The 24,162-nt window shown below is 38.0% G+C and overlaps 1 protein-coding gene across 1 annotated transcript in view; it reads right to left on the reverse strand.

The window, feature by feature from the left end:
• The window catches only part of sema3b (sema domain, immunoglobulin domain (Ig), short basic domain, secreted, (semaphorin) 3B), a 41,349-nt gene extending 25,295 nt beyond the window's left edge, over positions 1 to 16,054 (reverse strand). Inside the window, exon 1 of the mRNA XM_048210014.1 lies at positions 15,115 to 16,054. The gene's annotated coding sequence lies outside the window, so the exon portion shown is untranslated. The remainder of the gene's footprint in view (positions 1 to 15,114) is intronic.
• Positions 16,055 to 24,162: the final 8,108 nt, after the last annotated feature.

The raw sequence follows: 24,162 nt of genomic DNA on the forward strand, positions 1-24,162 counted from the left end.
CACACTTTTCACACTCTCACTAGTATAACTTTGTCTACCAAACACATCCAACTGTGTGTGATATATACAGGCATCACTGGAAAATTCTGTTGCTATTTTTCTTTTCTGAAAATCACGAAAGTGCCCAGCAGTGTCATTTTCATGACATCCCAAATGATGTATTGTGTTTAACAGCATTTTGTGATGCAAATGACAGTGATGGAAATTACATTTATAATATTTTTGGAATAAAATGACAAACTCTTGTCTTGGTGAGGTTAATTTCACAGCTAGCAATTTATATTTCCAATACAAACATAATTAAATAATATTTTTTTGAATAATTTTAGAAATGACACAATAAAATAACCCATTCACAAATGATATTTGTTTTGTTATTTTTCTTTTTTTCTTTGTTTAGATTTTTATAGTTTAGTCTAGCTCTGGGGCAAGGTGACAAAATTTAGGGTGAATTTGAAGGAACACTCCACTTTTTTTTGAAAATAGGCTCATTTTCCAACTCCCCTATAGTTAAACAGTTGAGTTTTACCATTTTCTAATCCATTCAGCTGATCTCCGGGTCTGGCGGTACCACTTTTAGCATAGCTTAGCATAGTTCACTGAAACTGTTTAGCATCTCGCTCAAAAATGACCAAAGAGTTTCAATATTTTTCCTATTTAAAACTTGACTCTTCTGTAGTTACATCGTGTCCTAAGACCAATGGAAAATGAACAGTTGCGATTTTCTAGGCCGATATGTCTAGGAACTATACCCTCATTCCGGCGTAATAATCAAGGAACTTTGCTGCCGTACCATGGGTGCAGCAGGCGCAATGATATTACGCTATGCTAAAAGTGGTACCGCCAGACCCAGTGATCGGCTGAATGGATTGGAAAAACGGTAAAACTCAACTGTTTAACTCTAGGGGAGTTGGAAAATGAGCCTATTTTCAAAAAAAGTGGAGTGTTCCTTTAAGGTGATTGGGACACTTTTTGCCATTGAGATGACCTGGAAAAAGTGTCCCAATCAACCTGAATTCACCCACTACACAAAAAACACATCTGAAAAGTAGCAAATATAAATGATGAAAGCATGATTAAAAAAAACAAAAATCTCCAAGACTATTTAAAAAAAAAAAAAAAAATCCCTGGTACAAAAAAGTGCCTAAATTCAAAGAAACACCTATAAACTGTGTGTGTTTTGCAAAAAGACCATCATTAGAATGATAGCTGTCCTGTCTGTGGACAATAAATGTGTGAGTCTGTGTCTTACACAGGGACATAGTCCATCTCAACCCGTGTTGGATTCTGGGTCAGTGTTGCTCGAGTTGTAAGACCTGTAGCTAATCACCATGACCGTGGTTGACTCGGCAACATGACATAAAACAAATTCCAGAACTAAGAGGGTGATTATCACTACGGCGACATCGCAGTGTCACTCGCTCAGGTCCGACCATAATACTCAAATCTGAGGAGCAAACCGCTGCAACTGGCTTTAAATTTTGGGACTAAGGATGTCATAACTCACCCAGCTGACACTTAAATGTGCTAATTTAGGCTAAAAGCACACCAGCATTCAGAAGGTGAAAATTACACGCTCCTCATTTCAGCCCTGGTTTAAGAGTTTTGTTTCTCGTGGTTCTGTTTTTTTCACACACTCTCCTCTGACATTCACAAAAGTTCCCCTCTGAACCTGTGATTAGGGTCTGCACACATTCCACATGCTTCTCAAACTGAATATTATCTAGAGTCTCTCCATTTCACTCTCTCACTTTTTCTCTCCCCCTTTATCTCTCCCCCAGGGTCAAACCATCATGAAGTTAAACCCTTTCACCCATAATCCCCCGTGTCTTTGAAGTGGGCAACAAGGTAACACAATTTACACACACACACACACACACACACGATTACTTAGCTTTCTAAACGAGGACATATCATAGACTTGTTTGTTTTTAATTAAATCTAATTCATTTGCTACAGACTAAACTCTAGATCATAGTACATAATAATATATTATTTATGAACTGTTCTTCCAGTGAAGGACATTCCTGGATGTGTCGAAAAGGAGAATTTCGGTAGATATATCTTTTTTTTTTTTTTTTAACTCTTCAACAGAGGTGCACTGCAAAGGGTCAGTCAATTAACTTCAGCTAAACTGTCAATTATCTCCAGCAAATCTTTGTAAAAAAATGAAAGTATATGTTAAAAACAGAAAATATATGTTAAAGCAATATTAAGTTCACTTCAATTAAAGCTAAAATTATTTTTTTAAGATCTCTTCCACAGTAAAAATTAAATTAAAATGTAACGTATATGAATCTGTACATAAAAAATGATTATTTTAATGGATTATTTTAAATGTAAACTCATAGAAACCTATGCAAATACATTAATATGCTACTAAATGCACTTTATTATAGTGCCAGGCCTAAAATGCAACAGACTTTGTTTTATAAAATATGTAACGTGGGACTCTGCTCAGTTTCTCTATCCACTAAGGGGTCCTGGCATGAAAAAGGCTCAAGCACACTTACTTATAGAACAGAGACCATCTTATAACTATCAAATCATCATCAGAGTTCTGGACATATCTGTTTCAGCTCTTTTGTACCGCACACAAAGCATTTTCTCACGAGACCGATTTAGCACTAGTCCCAGGCCAATTCCGTTGAGCCATTTTCCGTGACCTAAAACAGCAGCAGAGTAGAACCAGTGGGAAATCCAACATAAATCACACACAAACTCACACACCGACAGGGTCAATCCCTGGCCCCACCCCCTGGTAGGATTATAGATGATTGACAGGTGCTTTATAAATAAAATGACACTGATTGATATGACTTCAACCTTTTCTTCTTGTTCTCTGTTCTTCTTTTTTTCCCTCATTCTCTATTTTGTCTAGGGAGAAGTGGAGGTCACACTTATTTGGATGTAAGTGGAAGTAGATTTGGAAAACATTCTGACAAGTCTTCTGCTCTCCTTCCCATTCCTGTTCCTGCCTTCACACACAGTGCCTGAATCCCTGGAGCGGCTGAAGATCTGCTCCCAGTAAGAGCTGTCAGAAGAGATTCTGGAGACTGGATAAAGAGACAGTGTGTGTGTGAGTGTGTCACAGCATACCGTCAGGAAGCTGTCAAGGCCTCTGGTATAATACTAATGATCATACACACACAGCAGTAACATTATTCATATGGGATGGTGAGAGATTATCAGTGGCTTGACAGATTATGCTGGGAACGTGATGGGATGAGAGTGGCAGAGTGGCGGAGTGGCGCTGCGGGGGTTTGAGCCTTCGACCCACAAGTTTCTGGGTTTCAGTTCCACACTAACCCAATGGGACCATCAGAGCATCTCAAACACACACACTCACTGGGGCTTTACTGCACTGTATAATACTTTTATCACCTTACATTTAATCCCTTGTCAATTATTTTGCAGTTTTGCTAAATTTGAAGTTTGACTCTGTCTCTATGTGTCTTTCTTTCTGTTGCACACACCCACACATACACACATACTTCCTCTGGATGAGCGATCTCAAAAGAGGCAGAAATCCCCTCTATTAGAGTGTAATTGAAAGGCAGGGGCAGCAGTAAAGAAAGATAGATGGTTTTTTACACACACACACACACACACACACCTTGTTTCTCAGGTGTCAGTTAAAAGTGTGATTGGACCATGCAGGTGGGCCATTTGTGGTTTTCAAGGAACCACCCAGCTGGGAAATCACCCTCAGAAAGAAACAGAGCAAGGTGTACTTAACAGGTCAAGGGAAAAATCTCTCACACAGATCATTAAAAAGCATCTAGTCCTCTGCAATTCACTTTTGATTAAACAAAAACACACTATTTTTCTCATCTAAAGCCAAAAAAATCAAAACCCATCTATTATAAGTCAGACAGAGAGACTGAGACAGAGACAAAACTTCTAAAGTCATCTCTAAATGAAGCCTAAAAAAACTGAATTGGTTATATGTAGTGGAACAAATTATGTAATGGCCTGCAAACAATAAAAATGTTCTATAAAAAAGCTCTTATTAGATTCACAGATGCAGCATCCACAGTAAAAATGAGTATTTAACATATTCACAAAGAACCCTCTATCATTAACCAGAGATAATGTGCACTTATATACTCCATTTTTTACCTTGTGCGCCCACACAAAATTGAGTAACACGCACACATAGAAGCACAAACTCTATGAACAATGAACAGTAGGTTTCAAAGATATGTGGCACAACAAATGTCAAGTAGCTAAACATGTATAAGCAAATCTACACAGGGAGTATACAGCACAGACGCCAGCCTCATGTGTGCGCACACTGTGTTTAGTTGGTGAATGTTTAATTTAATTCAGCAATGAGCGCAGCTGCAGGAGAACTGAACACATGTAATTTCACAAAGAACAAATGGCCTATATATACTGATTGAGAAAGAAAGAGAGAAGAGAAAAAAGAAACGGCTTTAGCGAGTAAATAAAGTGTTTTTTCTATACTAATGCATAAACTAATATGTTTTGGACCTCATATTTTTATTCAAAATGTCATTACTCAGTCCTTCGGTGAAATGACAAGCTTCTTCCTGGTGATGTACCCTGGACTTCTCCAGTCATTTAAGCTCACTAAAACTCTGCCCCTTTCTTACAGTTGACTACATGCTCTCATTCAGATCTGCCTGAGATCAACAACTGAGAGAAAGAACCAAGTCCCTGCTCTACATTTTTTTCTTTTTCATTTCAAATGAAAATGAAAATATTAAAAACAGAATCACATTTTTGGAACAGGTGCAGTTTCACACGGAGACTGGCTCAACTCGTATACTGTATGATGCTGTGAAACACAGTTTCCCATTGTCATAAAAGCAAAATATATTTCAAAATAATGCACCATGCAGTACAAGGCTGATTCTGTCAAAATTCTGTCACCATTTACTAACCCTCATGCCTTTCCAAATGCGTATGAATTTCTTTCCTGCATAAAACACAAATGGAGGTACCTAGCAGAATGTCCAAGATGCTGTTATGAAATTAAGTTAGCAAAATGAATGCATTTATTATACAATGTGATTAAAATAACATAGAATTTCCTTCCCTTTGTGTCTCGTTATCAAACACTTTTTAAATTCTCCACCATTACTATTAACTCAATGAGGTTACATATATAATTTTTTTATTAAAGGGGGGGTGTAATGCCATTTCATGCATTCTGACTTATTTACTCTGTTAAAGAGTTGGATTATCATGCTAAACATGGCCAAAGTTTGAGTTGGACGTATGACGGTGTATTTCTGTGCCAAAAATACTCTTCCAAATCCTCATGAACTTCAGGGGTTTTTTTCCGAGTATGGGCCTGAGTGACGTAAACAGGGGCGGAATTCCTTGTACGAGCACTTCTCCTGGAAGGGCGTGCGCACACACGTCGACCAGAGAGAGAGCAAGAGCACGCCCATCAACGCACGTTCGGCTTTACGGAAGTCGTCGGCAGCGCTGCACAGGTCACAGGACTTCACAAAATCAACAATGTCACCAAAGAAGTGTGTTTTTGGTTGTGAGGGAAAGATAACCTTGCTTTCCAAAGAACCCAGTGTTAAGTGGAGCTAAGAGTTTTGTTCTCACGCATTACATTGATGTACTCTCGATATTTGTCATTAAAATAACCATAGAAACCGATTGCGTTTTTATTGGTTAAAATGAATGGAGAATATCCCTCAGGATCGGCGCTTATGGTTTCATAAACAATGCCCAGTTCTACACTGGATTTACGCTGCATTCACACGGGGCGTCAGCGTCAACCTTTGACGGAGGGCGTGTCTGAAGCTTGTGTTGACGCGACCGTTATAGTGATAACAGCCAATCACATTACTTTCCGGTGTTGCACAAACGCAATTGGCTAGCAACTGCTCTAGGGTATTTGCATAGGGCGATCTGATTGGATGACGCCTGCGATGGCGCTTGAAAAGTTGAGAAATCTTCAACTTCTGCCACTTGCAACGCGAGTGAAGCGACGCGACGGAACCCACAATTCAGTTCGGCAACGCATGACGTCACCCATTCAAAGTAAATGAGAAGCGTTAACGCCGACGTGTGAATGCAGCGTTACAGATCGTTTGAAACTGAAAGATGGTCATGAGTCAGAACCAAGTAAAACTGCTTCAAATGTCTGTTTTGTTGGCAATAGGCACCTAAGTGCATATAATGTAAACAACACGAACATAGTGAATTTATAAATTGATTATTCATCATTCACTATACGCTATATTCATTATAGTGATTCAAAAGTTATCCATGGATAACGCGATGGTGTATTGCGTGTGTTTGTTTAGCTGACCATTGATAGCTTGCAGCCGATCTCTGCACAAAACCTACGTGTGCTCGTGACAGCTCGTCACTCTTTCTCCATTCAGACGACATGCCTCCAGGCACTCGGCTGTTTTCGGAAAAACTCGGTAAAGCATATGTATCTTTTATAAATATGATAAAACTAAAGATATTTAGGTGATATGAAGGATGCTATACTACTCTATAGGTATTTAAGATTAACATGAGATTGGCAGAAACTGTGTGTGATACCCCCCCTTTAATGGAAGTGATGTGTAGCCAAGTATGGTGTCCCATACTTAGAATTTGTGCTCTGCATTTCGCCTATCCAAGTGCACACACACAGCAGTGAGTATTGAACACACACATACCATGAACACACTCCTGGAGCAGTGGGCAGCCATTTTTGCTGCACCGCCTGGGGAGAAATTGGGGGTTAGGTGGCTTGCTCAAGGGCATCTAGGGTAATGAAAGTAGAAGAGAGCACTGTTCATTCCCCCCAACTACATTTCCTGCTGGTACTGAGACTCGAACCCATGACCTTCAGGTTATAAGACCGACTCTCTAACCATTAGGCCACAACTGCAATTAAAGGGTTAGTTCACCTAAAAATGAAAATTCTGTCATTAATTACTCACCCTCATGTCGTTCCAAACCCGTAAGACCTTCGTTCATCTTCGGAACACAAATTAAGATATTTTTGATGAAATCTGAGAGCTCTCTGACTCGTCCATAGACAGCATTTAATTACCACTTTCAAGGCCCAGAAGGGTAGAAAAGACATAGTTAAAATAGTCCAGTGTCTACAGTGGTTCAACCTTAATTTTATGAAGCAACGAGAATACTTTTTGTATGCAAAAACAAAACAAAAACAACAACAAATTCTCTTTCCTGTCATTCTCTTACTCTTTTTATGCTCAGTGCTTCCAGGGTCTACATCAGAATGCCGACTCAATATTGGCCAGCTCCTGCGTCAGCATCACACGCATGCGTTGTGCTGTCTATGGTTCTGCTCAGTCGGCCAATAATGAGTCGCCGTTCTGACGTAGAACCTGGAAACGCTGAACATAACAGTGTAGGAGAATGACAGGGAAGAGACAAATTTGTTGAGTAAAGTCATTATTCTCATAGCTTCATAAAATTAAGGTTGAACCACTGTAATCTTAATGATGTTTTTACTACTTTTCTGGGCCTTGAATGTGGTGCTTAAATTGTTGTCTAAGGCGTCAGAGAGCTCTCAGATTTCATCAAAAATATCTTAATTTGCGTTCTAAAGATGAACGAAGGCCTTATGGGTTTGGAACGTCATGAGGGTGAGTAACCTTTTAACTAAACCTTTAATTGTTATGCATTGACCAGGTAAGTTTTAATGAAAAGTTAAAATAAAACATATTTTACGCTGTTCACACATTGTGTGAGTAATGTATAGTTTCCAAAGGAATGCAAGCAGAAATTCTTCTCGTTGTCTCCACACACACACACACACACACACACACACACACACACACACACACACACACACACACACACACACACACACACACACACGCACGCACACACTATGCAGTAAGCAGCTGACATCTAGTACAGAAAGTGCCTGTGCTATTGGAAACGTGTTGGAATTGCAAGTGCTAATCACTACTTGATTAATTAAAGAAACAAACCGCACAGTAATAAGGAAACTACAGAATTCCACATTTCTAATCTCTACACACATACACAGACAAAACTGCCCCACTATCTGCTCTGAGGTGCCCTAGGGCAAATAACCATTGAGGGTGTGTACAGCAGCTAGGTGTGTGTGTATGTGTGTATGTGATTGACAGGTATTGATTTACTATGGCTGAGAGTGCTAGTGGGTAGAATCTCAAAGGCAATGGACATTCAACACTACACACACACACACACACACACACACAAAAGTCATTATATTTCACTTGATCATTAGTTTCTCCAGTGGCAATTCTGCAGTATGTAAATATGTCCACTGTAGATGAAAGTTATCCCACTTAAGAAGTCAAATAAGTTTGCTAAGAGAGGATTATTTTCTCTCTCTCTCACACACACACACACACACTCTCTCTCAAGCAGGTAGCTTGTTAGGGGTTCGTGGGCATCAAATCAGAAACTGCAACCACCCCCATCTCTCTTTATCCTGGGACTCCATTTTGCAAACACACACACACACACACACACACACACACAGCTATCTGTACACATCCAATATCTTCCATCTTCTTTCATTATTTAAAAGCTGCTGCTGCTGAACACACACTTTAGTCGACCACTACAGAATAATGAGCTAGGATGCAACATAACCACACACACACAGACATGAGCAGCATACTATTGAGGGGTGTATGTTGGGACACATTCTCCCCCTTTTCTTGCACACACATACACACACACTTCTACTCTTTGATGAGCATTAGCTAATCCACAGTGACGGGCCTGCTCCATTACCCATAATCCTTAATGCCTTTTTAATGTATCGTTTTTTCTTTTTTTTTTTTTTACTCTGACTATCTCTCTCTCTTTCTATGTATACAGTGGCATCTTTAGCCGATGGATTTGAACCTGTGTGTGTGTCCAGTCACACTCAGTCCGGTTCTATTAAAGGGGAAATCTATCAGTGTCACATAGTCATTTGCACCTTTTACAGAGGTGTCACGCTGTATTCCATCCCCTATTACAATCAGTTCCTAAAGCTCTAGTGGGGCTAAACGTGAATGACAAGCAGTTTGGAAAGGAAGTAGAGAGGGAGACACAGGAATTTTCTTTATTTAGTTTCGATGCCTCTTAACGATTCCTGTTCCTTAACGCTTCCACTAACAAGTCATTTGAATTTGAGGAAGAACTATTTGGATAACCGAAATGCAATTCTGTTATGGAGCCCCTAAAGGGACATGGTGTAGGGGAAAAAAAGTGAGATGGGAGGAAAATTTTTGTCAATGCTTTTGCGTTCTCTCTCAAAAAGTTTTGCGTTCCCCCAAGAAAGTTTGTGTTTGCTCACAAAGAATGCAAATTTGCTCAGGGGAACACAAAATTTTTGCGAGCGAACGCAAAATCATTGAAATACACTATAATTTTTCTATCACCATGTCCCTTTAGGGGCTCCATAGTTACCAATTGCTGAGGTCATTTCAATACTGAAAGAAACAAAGTGGTCACATATTTCATTCATTTTTTTCATTTTTACAAAATACTTCTGACAAAACTCATAATGTGTATCTTTCCAAACCAACCTACTACTTGCAGGTCATTTATCTGTTGCCTCTTTAATCATAGCCACACACTTACATGCACTACACAAACAAACACACTCCCTGTTTTAAAAAGCATGTGTTCAGGAATGCCTCCCTCTTTTTAATCAAGCAGCAATGTTTTGTCATCTTTCAGACCCATATGAACATTCACACACACACACGCACTTCTGCGGGCACTGTCTAATGACATCATACCTCTATAGGCTTTACTCAAAAATAAACATGTCATGGAAAAATACTTTAGCCAAAAACACATTCATCTGAGAGGGTTTTTTTCAAGCTCAGTGGTATGTGTTATGTGTATCTATTGAGAAAGAAGTGTATATTTGTGTGTGCACAGGTTTAACTGTACAGTTCTTGTGCGGGTCAAATGTTTGAAAATGTCCACAAAAATACATTAAGTCATGTCAAGAACTGACTTTTGAGAACATTTGAAGTGCTCTTCATTGTTTGAAAGGTTCATAAATCATGTTTTTCTACTGATATCAACAGGTTTGTGTAGGTTTAGAAACCGGTTCAAAAGTTTCAGGTCAGTACGATTTATTTCTTTGAAAGAAATTAGCACTTTTATTCAGCAAGGATGCATTAAATTTATCAAATGTGACAGAAAAAGCTTTTATAATGTTAAAAAAATATTTCTATTTCAAATAAATGCTGTTCAATGCTGAAAAAAATGAATCATAATTTCCACAAAAATATTAAGCAGTACAACTGTTTTCAACATAATAATAACAACAAATGTTTCTTGTGCATATTAGAATGATTTATAAAGGATCATGTGACACTGAAGACTGGAGTAATATGCTGAAAATTCAGCTTTAACATCAAAGGAATAAATTACATTTTAAAATATACAAAAAATTAATTATTAAAATATTTAAATTATATAATTTTTTTTTATCAAATACATGCAGCCTTGGTCAGCATAACAAACTTACAAAAAAATCTTACTGCGCTCAAAAATTTGAACAGTAGTGCCTGTCTAGTGAAACTGTGTATAGTGTGTGTAGTGAAAGTGTGCGTAAGTGAGAAGTGAAATGTGGCAACAGCAGCACAAAAGACCATCACAATGACCTTAATCAGCACATACACACACACTTACATCATAAAACAACTTGCACACCACTCACACACACACACCTATACAAGTCTGCATGAACACACAAACATACATGATGTGCATCTGCTACAGTATCATTACAAAAATCAACACCCTCCTTCACTGCTCTGTAATATTTCCTGATTTATCACTCTGTCTTATCTGTTCATCTTCTCCTCTCCCACCAGAGTAAGTATGTTGTCCCAGCTTTAGTAAAATGACCAGTTCAAGGTTTTTCAAGGTTTTCCTGTTCTTCTTTCGCCATCTTAATATCCTCTAAAAACTCTTGTGTCAAGAAAGACACGCACTCAACATAAACAAACCCAATATCTGAATAATCAAAACAGGAAGAGATAAGTATTATAGCTCTGTTATTGTTAAATTATTAACTTTCGGCAAGATTTATAACTTTGGAAGTTGGAATGAAAGATTTGTTTAGACTTGAGGAGATTGTAAAAGATTACAAAACCTCTTGTTGTGAAGTGTCATTGCACACAATGTGGTGTTGGTTTGTAGTTTAATAAATTCAAATGGCAAACAACATCATAAAATCAGAACATTCAACTTAATGTTGCTGTGGAATAACTTTCCGATAGATGTCTGAATATGAAATCTACGAGTTCACCAAGCCCAGGAGGAGACAAGAGTGACCATGTTAGATTTATATGTTTTGAACATAGTTCTGGAAAGCCGCTGCAGTTAACACACATGATGTTTTTCACATAATCCTGCAAATCTCAGAAACCAGAACAGTTAAACCGCTCCTCTATCCCTACACTACACCATGTGCCTCTTTACATGATCATTTTTATCTGGTTTATCTTGGGCCACAAGACACAACTGTTCATCCTTCCAATAGCTTACAGTATCTGAACATGTGATGTAGGATTTGAACATCTAATCAATCTTCACATCTAAATTTGGACTCAAATTGATACGAGTCACTTGCTGCATCCAAAATTTGCATACTCTCTCTTGAGTAGGTACTTATTTTGATTGAGTACATTGCGAGCACTAAAAAAGTATATTTGATATAGTATGAATGTAATCCTGACATACTACATCCGCCATGTTGTCATTATCATGTGACCTACCAGCGTCAGTTGCATCGCTTCACCTCCATTCAAAAATCCTCTCCCGTGGCCTTGTGGGATAGTAAAGTGTCCATCGTATGCACATTTCAGAATCTCGACGGAATAGTAGTCATCTAGGTACTTTTTGCAACACTTTTAGATCTTTTGTCACATATTTTGTTTTTCATCTTCTATACAGTCTAGGAAAGCATGTGACTTTGAATGCAGCCAGTGAGGCCCTGTTTCCATCTGGTATTAAGATGCGTTTTGGTCAATTGGATCACAAGTGGACAAGGGAGACACATACCCGTTTCCACTGGGTATTTTAATCCGCCTTTTTGTCCACTTTCAACCACTTCTGTCCTGATTTCTTCAAGGGGAGTTTCTATGGGCGGGTAAATGCATGGGTTTTTTTCAGATCTTCCATTCTAATGTACAAAATAAGCTCGTGCAATTTACATATGAACACACCTGGAGAACACGAAAAAACACACGGAGAGCATCAGCTTTAATTTCTGCTCTGACAGCCGTGAAACCACACCGAACGCTGTTAGTGTGTGTTAGAAAAGAGGAATGGTGAAAGAACATTGTGCTTGGTACGTTTTTGGTCTTCAAACCAAACTTGGGTCTTCAGCTGACAAAGTTTATATCCCATCTGGCTAGCGCACTTTCCATAATGTTTCCGCATCAGGTCAGTAGATGGAGAGTAGGCGTTTTTTAGTTCAAACACATTCGACCACATAAGCATGTCCACTATGACAACAATCTGGTCGAATGCATTTTCGACTGCCTCTGGAAGTGGTCGAAAGTGGACAAGCTCAAAACTTTTATCACCTCATTTACACCTGTATTTAGCGTCGTCCACTTGTGATCCGATCGACCAAAACGCATCTTAATTCCAGGTGGAAACTGCTGTTCTAGAGACAATGCTGTAGGCACTAATCCTGTCTCCTCAACCACAAAAAAAGGAAAAAAAATAAATAAATCACAGAGTATTTAATATGACTTCATCTGCCTGTAACTTTCATAATTAAGCAACAATGGAGAATAGACTATGTAACAACATTATTTAAAGGAAGTTTAAAATAATTTTCTGTGGTTGCTTCATCTACCCGGAATACTCCATAGTCTGTGCAAACGTAAGTGACATATCAGGGTTTCCACACTTTTCCATGACCCTTTCAGGTGTGTTTGATTACTTTAAAAATCATTTTGATTCCGACTGAATCATTAATGAATCATTCAGTGAACTGATTCAACTGATTAATTGAAAAAAAGAAGAACTGATGAAACACTATGGTTTGTTACCAAATTTAACTGCAAACAAAAGCTTATGGAAGTTTTAAAGTATATTATAGACTTTTCCATTATTTTTATGATTTTATTACATGTAGATGACTTTCCAATCCTGGAGAGCACACTCTCCTGTTATAGATTCCTGATATATTTTCCAGGCTTGGAACCCAGAAACATTTACAGTGATGTACAGAATGAATTCTCTGTTATAAGACAACCTAATGCATCCAGGCCTACAGGTCCCACCACAGTTAAATAGTACTACACTCCACAAAACAATCAATAACCCTACCCTACCGACACTCGCCCACACCCACCCGCAATCTCCAATCAGAATAGAAACTCCAGCAGTGACACGACATCTGACAACTGTGGTCTAATAGATGGATATAAAGGGCCCTAAAAGAGTGTGAGTTTGTGTGAGGGTGAAAGCACGAGTGTGTGTGTGCTCGTGTGAGGAGGGGGAGCCAAATTAATCTGGGGTCTGATACCCCCCTATGGGAGCAGCTCAATTAACGATCCACACCGGCTGAGGCACCGGGCTAAAAGCCATCTCACTCTCAATCTCTCTTACTTATTCTCTCTCTGTCTCTCTACCCACCCCCTAATCCTGAGAGCAAGAATCAAGGAGCCAGAGAGAAATAAAGAAAGTCACTTGGTGATGCACATTAAAGGAGAGTCTGGGACCATTCGGTTGTGTGTGTGTGTGTGTGTGTGTGTGTGTGAGTCGTTGCGTGTAATTTTATGAAACACACGGACACACAATGTTCTTTTTAGAGTCGCCACTAAAACAACACAACATTCTTCCCCTCACCGAAAACACAGCTGACCAAAAACACAGCACACGGAGTGAATGTGTGAATGCATGTGTGGAGTGAGTATGTGTGTGAGAAAGAGGGTAGGTATGTGAGTGTTTGTGTGTCTAATTACTATTTTGGGTAGTGCATGGTATGGATTGTGTGTGTTTTAGTGTGTATACATACTTTGCTATAGTTTAGGGGCAAAATCTGACATAAACACTTTTTTGGGATGGCCAGAATGTTCTCAGTTTGAAAAACTGATTGATTGATTGATTGATTGATTGATAAATAAATAAAATAAATAATGTATTGTAATTGTAAAAAAAATGTGTAAACACAATGATTTACTGTATAATTATATATTTAATATTTATTTAAAATATTACATATTGATAACACATTTTTAAGTAAATATATAATATTAATAAGTTAATTAATATAGCTTTTTAAGTTAATAAACTTTATAATATAATAATTTAAATATGTATATATAAATAAATAGAAGTCTATGGAGCCTTTCCACTCCAAAAAAAAAAAAAAAACTAAAACTAAACGTATGTGTTTGAGTGTGAATGTACTCTAATCTTGTCATCTTTCCATTAATCTGTGATGGTTTTGGGGTTGAAAATTTGAAAAAATCATAAAATGTTGATGATGAAGCGATGATAACAGTCTTTTGCTCTTTGTGTGAACTGAAGAACATCATCCCATGAGCAACAGAGGAACCGTCAGAGTTGCACCAGGGTAAATATTTCAGCAGAAACACACTTACAGAATGAACATGTCTTTCCCTATCACTCTTCCATTCTTTATCTGTCTCTCTCTCCCTTGCTTATTCACAGACCATTTAATCTTTTAATATCATTCTATATTAAGAAAACACAGTTCAGTTATGTCAGTCCACACACATACAGAGAGAGACACAATCTAAACTCCTGTTCATACCTCTAACAACACATTAACTCATGTTTTATCCATGTATTATACAACATCTCAGGCTAAACTACAGCATTTATATCTAAAAATACAATACCAAGCCAACACACACATGCACAAAGGGGTCAAAAAGCATGTCGCATTGGAAGGCTGCCTATAACCAATGTACACACTCTCACTTTTTAAACTATTTGTACAGCCTTTATTCAAAGTATTACAAATATCAAACATTTACTTCCAAATACAGGTTAATACAGATGCATCTCAGCTAATCACACATTAAACAGGGAGATCCCTCCACACACACACACTTACATGCACACACAGCACTGCTAGAAAAGAAACTAACTTACCTTTTACTCCTTCAGCGTTTTGCTTTTCAGCTTTTATCTCTTTCTTCCACGACTTCCAGTCTTTTAAGCCTCAAGTTCATCCGTTCCTGACAGGTGCCATGGTCCCGTAGACTCCAGAGGAACGAAAGGCTCACACACACTCTCCTCAGCTTCTCAAGAACACACACACACACAGTGAGGAGGAATGACAGATCACAGCAGCAGCAACAGTCCACGCATGAACATGTGTCTCCAATGTGAAGTCAAGACTTCTTTTAATTCATGTTTCTTTTTCCCTTCTCTCTCTCAGTCTCTTCTGTCCTGGTCTGAAGTTATTTTCCAGACTTCCTTCTCTCTTTTTTCTCCTTTATTTTATTTCTTAGTTGTTAATTCCAGTGTTTCTTTCTCAATCTACCTTCTTTCCCCCCTCTCTCTCTCTCTCTCCTTCAGTCTTTCTCTGCTTTGGTTCTTGCGCTGACTGCTACCGCAGAGCTCTCCAGCTTTCTCTGTCTCTCTCCCGCTCTCTCTCTCTCTCTCTCTCTCTTTCCCCTCCCTCAGTCAGCCACTCCCTCCTGGATAGCAGGCTATTATGGGTGGAGACTGGTCAGAGGTAAAAGTCTCTCGTTCTCTTGTGAATACAGGGATGTACACTATCAGATGTGTGTTTTGTTACGTTGGAATGTTTTAATTAGTTCTGGATGAGTTCCTGTAAACTGCAGCGCAACTTTAGTTCACCTTTGGAGTGTAATGAGGTAAATTATTAAATGGGCATTTTACCCAAAAATGAACTCACCCTCATGTCATTCCAAACCCATATGAATTTCTTTCTTCTGTGGAACACAAACTGACAATGACATTTTTTATTTAAGAATATTCTAGTTTTTCAAGTCTTCTGAAGACATATGATAGGTTTGTGTGAGGAACTGACTGAAACCTAAGTCATTATTCATAGAACATCTTTCATCAGAGGTCGTAAGAAATTAGCAATGTCTGATTCATGAACGAATCATTCTTGAATCATATGATTTCAATGATTCAGTTGACCCAGTCCACAAAACCAACCTAAATGATTTGTCCCCAAATCGGACTGTTACAGTTCTCAGATTCAATGATCCGGTCGGAGTGGTTAACAGCTCACTGGTGGGAAGTAGTCAGTGAATAAATATTCAAATCGTGGTTGGTCACAAAAGGCTATTGTATGACTTCAGATGACATGAAATAAAATGCATTAATGACTTTTATGATGTTTTATGTTGCTTTAAAGTCCAGTCACCTTATTGTAAATGCATGGAAAAAGACAAACCAGTACATTTTTTTTCACAATCTTTGTTCCAGAAAAAAAGGAAGAAAGTTATATGGGTATGGAACAATAATACAGTTAATAAATTATGACAAAATTTTCATTTTTGGGTGAACTATGCCTTTAACTCTATATTTAAAACAGTTTACCCATGAAAATGAGTCTGTCTGACAGTTGAGATCTGCAATCATTAGAGAAACACAGCTCAGCTGCACTACACACTTTCGACTGAGTGGCGTCATTATGGCACCGATGAGACACTCTAGAGGGCAACAGTCAGCAAATATGATTTCATCAAGCTCTCAAACACATTTACATTTTCCCTCTATCTCCTTATTTTTATTCTCTTTTCCTCCTCTTGTTTCACAAAAACACACCTTACCATCCATTTCTAGGTCTTTGGCACCTGAAATCACAATAAACAGAGATACTGTATGAAGTTTCACTGTGAGAGGGAGATAGAGGAAGTGAGATAGAAAGAGAGAGAGCTGGCCCATGTTATATGATACTTACCATAAGCTGTCATGGAGACCTGATGTCGTCAGCAGCATATAATGTAAACCTTTGTTTTCCATTAGTTTCACACACACATAGAAACAGACAATAACACACACGCACAGGTGTGAGAATATTTTAAGCAAGAAAATAATGACTAGTGATGAAGAAAAGTAACAAAGTGAAACCCCATTTGCAACCTATTAAACTTCCAGAACATAAATCAGATTGAAACAGGATATTGTTTATGAGATAAAAAAGCCAGATGGGACTTGATTTTATCGAGACTGGATGTGAGTTTGCTGAAACAATGTTTAAACAGCCATTTGGCTGTTGGCTTACATTATTCATTAGCCCATACAGAAAAAAAGGAAAGAAAGTCATCTGAATGTCGGAAGTTCAAGTTTTTATATTGATAAAATATTACGAAGACAGTTTTTACATTTGGTTCGCATTTTGTTTACAATAAGAGGTACCAGGAAAATATGTTAATAAAGTAATAAAGTAACTCGATTCTGATTTCATGTAGAATTTAAAAAGTGGGGTGACACCCAGCTGTCCAAACGACTCGTTTTGCATTTTGTCACAAGAAAATCAAGGCCTACCTCTATATCACTGCCTCTTTAGTCCCGCCCTTTGAATCACGCACAGGATTACTCCAGCAACAATATGACAGAGATGCCAGAAGTGCCAAGTTGTGGAAAAACAGTCTTCCTTGTGATCCTAACATTAAGAAAGCTAACTTCCAGATCACATCAGTAAGAGACTGTTTGTTTGTTCACTTTAATTTTACTGTGGATTCGGTTTTTTAACAAGACACAGTTTGGCACAGGCTTTTCCGAGAGGCTGAAAATAAAAGATGACGCAGTGACGGCTACGTTCAATCCAACAGCAATGTTGCAACACACAAGTGTGAGTAACAAAGTTTTAAACATGTGTCATTATTGCTTTGTCAGATAGTTTGAAATGTACTGAGTATTTATACTGTAGCACCATAGTTGTAGTTGTGATTCACTGTTCTTTCCTTTGCTTTGGCATTTATGGGGTTAATACATTGGATTATCGGATACAGAAAAAAAGCACATAGAGAGAATGCTGTTTTCGTTATTGTTTTGATCTATGCCATTCACTGTAATTCTGAATAAAAGCTTCAGTGAGTGACATCTTCTGTTTTGTCATCATTAAGACACTGCAAATGACAATATATATGTTTTTCACTTTATCGAAAAGGAATGCCTATAAGAACTATGGTATATTCATTCATAATTTCATTTATATGAAACAAAGTTATCCTGTCAACTATAACTGTGGTAACTCTTATTTGCCACAACCAAGATATAAATGTTTCACATTGTTGGCAAATGTTTGAAATATATGTTTGACATATTTTTAAATATCGGAAGTTATAAAAAAAATTCAACGTCAAAAATTATTGTAATTTGCCAAAACTGACCAATCATAGCAGTGGGCGTTTCTTTCCAAGCTTTGAATGTGGCACGCCTATCAAAATGGAGTGTTCGAAAGAGAGGGTCAAAAACTGGATAAAAAATGGCTTATTACTTCTAAGTAAGGATGTTTTTTTATGTAAAAATCTTGATAACTTTAGAAGTGGACCTCAGAGAACATTATTAAAAAAATGCAGTTCATGACCCCTTTAAAATTAAAAAGGGCATCTATATGGGCTTTCGCACTGAATAGTTCTAGGAATTCAGTACTACTAAGGCCCAATCCCAATTCTACCCCTTACCCCTTTCCCCTTCCCCTCTGTTTCGCGCGTTCACGTGAAGGGGTAGGGGTGTCCCAATTCTCATTTGGTTGGAGGGGAAGGGGTAGGGGGAAGAGCCAGGTAGCCCTTCAAACGAAGATTTTTCAGGACCACACTTCAGACGAAGGGGTATGATAAATTTCCAACATGGCCGACAGAGCGAGCAGAGAGACCCATAAATGTAAGTATTTTTTTACGGTAAACAGTATTTTAGTAATAAATAATCACTTGTTTTATGTTGCCTTTAATCTTGTGTTCATGTATATGGTTATGTTCTCCAAAAAAAGATTTGTTAAAATCGCTATGAAAAAAGTTCACTAATGTTTTTTACTTTATGATAGTTCCACAACATATTTTTTTATATTTTATTGAAACCCGCGTTGATTTGACAACATAAATTCAAATCCGGTGGCAGCTAACTTGTCTTTTTGCCGCATGCCTGATTAATGTATTGTTTTGTTGTGGTTACGTCCATAAATACGTGTACGTTACATGATATAAACAAAAAGTGCATTCAGTTTGCGTGCTTATTCATCAGTATTGTATGTTCTGTATCAACCAGGGACTCCTGAGGAAACACACGCAGGCTCATACGTTTTCGTGCAGAAAACGTGCAGCGTTTCTTGAAACCGAAATACACAGCAAAACGTGTGATGACGTGTAACAGTCTAGTAGTGGTGTCCCATTTCTTAGGGGAATATTTTCAGCCCTACCCCTTGACACTCTGTTTCAAGGGGCAAGGGGAAGGGGTAAGCGTAGGGGTAAGGGGAAGGGGTATAAAATAGAATTGGGATTGGGCCTAAGTTAGTTTCCCCGGAACTAATTTCTCCCCCGGGCCATGTTCCTGGTTGCATTCGCACTGAAAATAGGAACTCTGAAGCGGCTAACAGCAGTGTCTTTAAGTGCCTCATTTACAAACACTAAAAAACGGTGGATGGAGGATATCGTGATCGGAGTTGTGTTTGTTGTGTCGTGGTTTTCGTAATAACGGAGATGGAATGAAAATGCAGAATTTACGTGACTGAAAGAGCAAAAAGTGGGGCTAAGAGACGAAATCTCGCATGACAACTTTCAGTATTACATATCGTCGAGGCAGAGAAAAGAACACATTTTTGTGAAGTAAATTTTTTTACACAGCTTTTTAAAAAAGCTGGGTGTCGGTGTTTGACATGCGTTTGACCAATTAATGTACACTTACGTCACTGATAGTTCCTATAATGCTGATTATAACCTACTCCTGAAGTAGGAGCTAATTTAGTCCCCCCAAAAGGAGTTCCTAGAACTATAGTCATTCCTAGTTCCTGTGGTGCGAACATAGCACAATCCGAGTACTTCAGCCAATAGTTCTAGGAACTATGAAAAGGTTCCTCCGGTGCGAAAGCCCCTTATGGTTTCATGAAGAACCTTTAACATCCATGGAACCTTTCCACTGCACAAAGGGTTATAGTGGAAAAAGGTTCAGATTATTAAAGATGTTCTTCAGACTAACAAAAAAAATAAATAAATAAAATGGTTATTTTAAGAACTGTTCACTGAAACGTTCTTAAGGGAACCCAGAATAGTTCTTTTATGGCTTCACTGAAGTAACGCCCTTTTGGAACCTTTATTTTTGAGTGTACATGGAAACAAAAACATATTGTACGCACACTTTTTCACCTGCTCCTATCCCACTTTCCTGTTTCTTTTCCTCTCCGCTAAAGGATGATGGAGAACACACACATATACACAGACTTGGTCTCTCCGGGCCACATTCATGTGTGTGTGTAGCCCTGAATGGTCCAGGTGGAGAAACAAATCAAGAAATGTGACTGGTGCTGTGAGAGCCATAAAGGCCAGGACCACCCTAAATGAACTAAACACATGAAATTACACAAATCACAAAATACGTGTGTTCATTTAACCTGGCTCATATCTGAGAGATACAACCTTGCATTAAATTCCCATGTCAAGATTGCTTCCTTTTATCTTACAGAAGGCCTGCAATAAGGACAGGTTCCTGTAATTACACGAGTATTCCTGTACAACCATGAGTTAAGAGGCTTGCTCAAGGGCACGGTGGTGACAGAACATGATGGGCATCTTGGTAACTGTTCATTTCATGGGTTGCCCCAACCGGAGATTAAACCTGTGACCTCTGTTACCACATCAGCGCTGTTACTCCACACAGCCATTACTCCTTATCTTCATCTAACCTCAGAACAGTATAAGGAGGAGACGTACCACCGGTAAAAAAAATTAATGTGAGGAATCATAATGCTCAAAATGTCAGCTAAAGTAATGTATAGTAGTCCTATCTTTTAGTTAAGAGCCAATAGTCTTTTAATAGAGGTATTGCTTTTCATCATCTATTCATGAATGATCTGCACCAGCCTGAAAAGACTTTATAGCACAATTTGAGAAAAAAAAACTTTATTTATCTAAAATTTATGATCCCATTGTTATCTTGACAAATAGTTTTGGGGATTTCAGCCTTTTCCCATTCAAGCAGATAACTGTCTACCTATAAAAAAAAAGGATGGGGGTGTTACAAAGATGGTCGAAAAGAGAACTGACTTTCTTTAAAGGGACTTTGTTTGCCCTCATCCACTTTCATTTTTGGCAACATAAAAACAAGTGTTAAAGCTAGCTTTGATTTTGATGAATAACACCATGAATAATTTCCTTTTCATTTACACATTTCAGTTACGTTTACACAATACAACCATGTAGTATACATTTATTACTATAACCACATGTAATAATCTTCTTGATATATAATGTTCTGTCTTTCTCAACTACACCATTATGGTTATTGGTTTAATTCAATTAAAATGTCTCCTACATCCATAAATAATATATATATATATCACTGTCAAAACTTAATTAAAGCATCTGTTGCAAATGCTGTAATTTATGACAGCTCATTATAGTATTGCTTCCACAACAATCTGCATTGATGCATTAAAGGAATAAATAGACTATGAAATGTATTTAAATAATTTGTTGAAATAAGACTTTTCAGTATCATGTGAAGGCTTTTTTGTTCAGATGTTTGATAAGTTTGGCTAGCTCATAATGGATGGATTCAAAGTCTGTCCTTTATGTCACTGATCTCTTATACAATAGAAGTTTATATAGTCTTGCTACTGTAATTTATTCAGCTGTGAATGTTATTTGAATAAAAACTAATATGGAAAAATGCCATGTTCTAGCATGAATAACAGTAAGATCAAACAGTACATAAAATTGCATCGTAAATCACTTTAGACTCTAATGATTAAGTATTAAAGAGCTTTTATAGTTGTAATAGATTTTACTGTTGCATCTAAATCATTAGAACAGAACAACTACTTTCTCTTATGCAGTAGTATGATTTAAAATGTAAACAACAACTCAGCTGTAGCTGAACTGGGGAACAGGGAGACATAGTATGGCCCACCAGAGATGTAGTATATATATGTCGAGAATTCTGCCGAACCTATGATGATGTTGATAATTAATGACACTTAAAACCCCATTCTCTGGTCAGAGAGCTGAATCTAATCAAAATGTTCCCTGCTTGATCCCTCTGTCTTCCTCTGTTATTCGCTTCAGCCAGCATTCCTGATGGACTGAGTGGAATTCAGGCATTCCGGCCAAAGTCTTCCGCACACAAAAAGCACACTGGAATTCTGATGTTGTTTCAAAATGCGAAGCTGAGCCCCCTTTCCCCACATATACTGAATCCATTATTATATTGTGTGTATATTGTTTTACTGCCAACTGTCTGGTCAGTATCGTTCCCACCAGGATGACCTTTGACATGTTGCTCTGCCTGATCTGACCCTACCGGCACTTGAAAAGTTAGGTGTATGTAGATGTCGGGCAAGAATGACTTGTTACCTGCCAACAATGTACAATGCTCGTGACGTGATGGTTCATGGTGCCTTAACAAGTTGATGAATGTGTTCACAAGCTGTTTGCACACATACGCGACTCAAGGTCTTTGCAAGCACATTTGCTATCAGCGTGGCCGAGACCTTGAAAACAGTTTATCAATCACTACTGGCTCAGTTAGGACAGAAGATTGTGATGGAAGAAAAGAGGATGGGATCAGAATGTGAAAAAAAAAAAAACAGTGGAAGAGGGACACAGTGGTTTCTGGCAAAAGCAAGTTCCGCTGTAGAATGCTTGACTATGTGCGTGTGTTTTGGATACAGAGTATCTATGCGCGTGCGTATGCATCACTCAGCTCTAGCGTATAAGTCTGTTGTTATTTATCATGCCGTGAGGTCAGGCCTTAAAGTCATCGTCCACAACCACTGCCACCACAACAAATAGTTTGAAAGAACAGAAGAATTAGACTCCAAAAAACATGTGTTAACTATTAAACTGTAATGCTGAAGCAATTGAATAGTCAGGTACACTAACATTGAAAAGTTTGGAGTCGGTAAGATTTTTTTAATAAGTCAATACTTTTATTCGGCAAGGTCGCATTAAATTGATCAAAAGTGGCAGCAGACTCATTTATAATGTTACAAATGTTCCTTTGATCTTTCATCAAAGAATCCTGAAAAAAGTAATAAGCAGCACAACTATTTTCATCATTGAGAATAAGAAACCTTGCCTGGAAAATCCAGCCTCACCACTGTACCAGCGGATGAGTTTGGTCGGCCATTGAATCAATTCGATTTCTAGGGCGGAGCAAATCCGAGCAAACAGGAAGCGGAGTAAACCAATCAGAGAAGGGCGGATATGACGTTAGCAAATCGACAAGAGAGTCAACAGCGAAAAGTAAACAATTAATGTGTTTTTGGTCATTTAAAACTGAATTCATGGCTGAATATTGATATTGATATTGAAGGGACTTTCGCCGCACTAGAGTGACGCTGTTTGCGTCACTGAAATAAACGAATCTGATTGCACGGTACGGTTTGGAGTTGACTCGAATCGCAACGGAGGGCGGACTGACCAGACTGATATATCTTGTAGAAGATATATCAGTCTGGCCTTGCCAGGCAATAAGAAACCATACTTGAGCCCCAAATGAGGGTGTTAGAATGATTTTTAAAGGATGATGTGACACTGAAGACTGGAATAATGATGCTGAAAATTCAGCTTTGCCATCACAGGAATAAATTACATTTTAAAATATAATAATATAGAAAACTGGTATTTCAAATTGTAAAAAATAAATAAATAAATAAAATAAATCACAATATTACTGTTTTTGCTCTCTGTTTGATCAAATAAATGCCATGAAAGACATTTTTTTTGTTTGTTTTTAAATGCACTACTGTTAAAAAGTTACATAATTCACACTTTTTTATTTGTTTGTCTTATTTGTGCCATAACTGGATAGGTGATACAGTAATAGCATCGCTGTAGCACAGAACCCATTTGGAATTACTTCACGAATCAGTCTATATGAGCCTATTGTTCATTTTTAGAAATGCTCTCAGAAGTTTGACAAGAATTTAGTGTAGGAGAAAAGCTGATATGTTAAACTAAAGAGGTATTTTGTCACATTAGCTTTCATTATTTCTTTGAT

Source organism: Megalobrama amblycephala, linkage group LG12 (genome assembly GCF_018812025.1).
Source record: "Megalobrama amblycephala isolate DHTTF-2021 linkage group LG12, ASM1881202v1, whole genome shotgun sequence".
Lineage (NCBI taxonomy): Eukaryota > Metazoa > Chordata > Actinopteri > Cypriniformes > Xenocyprididae > Megalobrama > Megalobrama amblycephala.